This window comes from Meleagris gallopavo, chromosome 17, assembly GCF_000146605.3.
Source record: "Meleagris gallopavo isolate NT-WF06-2002-E0010 breed Aviagen turkey brand Nicholas breeding stock chromosome 17, Turkey_5.1, whole genome shotgun sequence".
Classification (NCBI taxonomy): Eukaryota; Metazoa; Chordata; class Aves; order Galliformes; family Phasianidae; genus Meleagris; species Meleagris gallopavo.
Window position 1 is genome coordinate 11,839,624 of NC_015027.2, and position 1,452 is coordinate 11,841,075.

Sequence of the window (1,452 nt, forward strand, 5' to 3'; positions counted from 1 at the left end):
TTCCTTCTTCTTCACCCCCCAACCTGCAGACGGAAATAAATTCGATTTATTTGCATCGTTTTCAACTTGTCTTCGAGGTGTTTGCGAGCCTCTTTGGCGCTGCGGAGGTGAGTGCGCGACCCGCGCCAGTAGCGCTGCCCGGGCGGCAGCCGCGCTCCAGGGCGCTTCTGCAAACTTCGAGATTTCCACTTTTGCCTTCTTTTTGGCGAGGGAAGGGGAGGGTCGCGTTCTCCCTCACTACAAGCTGCGGGCAGCCTTTTTCCTCGATGCAGGCAAGCTTTTACCTCGTCGCTTCGATATATTTTAATGAAATAATTAATAATAATAATAATTCTCCTCTGGCTTGCTTTTAGAAGGGCTGCGTTCCCAACAGTCGCGTCCCCCCTCTTCGACCCGGCTTTCCCGCAGCCCGGCCGGGCTCTGCTGCTTGTATTCCCTTCTCCGTGACGGTGGGAGGGCAGCCGGGGCCGTGACCGCTCTCTCCAAGGCCGAGGCCGGAGCGGCCGCGGCACCGCGCGGAAGGACGGCGCGATTTGTTCGCTCGTTTGTTTGTGTTTGGAAGGGTTCCTCGGCTCTCTCCCCTCTAAAAATAATGAAAGACGGGACAAGTTCTGTTCTGTTCAAGTAGCTCCCGCTGGCTAATTCTCCGCGGCTACAAGTGCAGTTATTTTACTATTCTGATTTGCAACCGTTTACCGTTCGCTGTTTCTCCTCGGTAGCACGCATTGAGGGGGGCCTTGGGAGATGCCAAGCTACACCCACACACGCCTCCCCGGCCGCTCGCCCCCGGACTTTTCGCCCGCTGCTTTCTCCTGCAACTCGCAGAGGCTGCGGCGTCCCCGAGCCCCGCGGAGCTGAGCAGCGCTGTGGCTCTGCTGAAACTTCCGCGAAATGCAAAAGGAACGGCCGAGAGACAGAAAAGGGTTGAGGTTTCGGAGGGGTGGGAGGGGGGGTTTAGAGCAAAGGGGAGGGGGTGGAAGGAGGAGGAAGGTGGGCAGAGCAGATCTAAAACATGCCATTTATTCCGAGTCTTATCAAAAATCCGACTCGCCAATCTGGTTCTCTTCAGGCTGCAGAATGCCACAGGAAGGCTGTTTACCCTGCGCTGACCTATTCAACTTTACCCTCAAAATAATACATTAAAAAGAGAGCGAGAAGGGAGAGGAGGAAGACGCAGATAAAGCCACGTCCCCGCTCCCCGCTGACGGTTTGATTATTTGAGCAGAGCAGAGGCTGCGGGGCTGCGTGCCCTGGCCGGGCAGCGAGGCGAGGGATGGGGGAGAGGCTGGAGAGGGGCTCGGGGGGACGACACGCACTGCAGGGTCCGCCTTGGTGGGTTCAGTCCCGCTCCGCCGTGTTCCATCCCTTTTCCCAGGTTATACGGAGTAGGGTCCACTTGAGGGGATCTTCCCCCTCCCCCCGCCACCGTTCTCCCCCTTCCCATAGATTTTT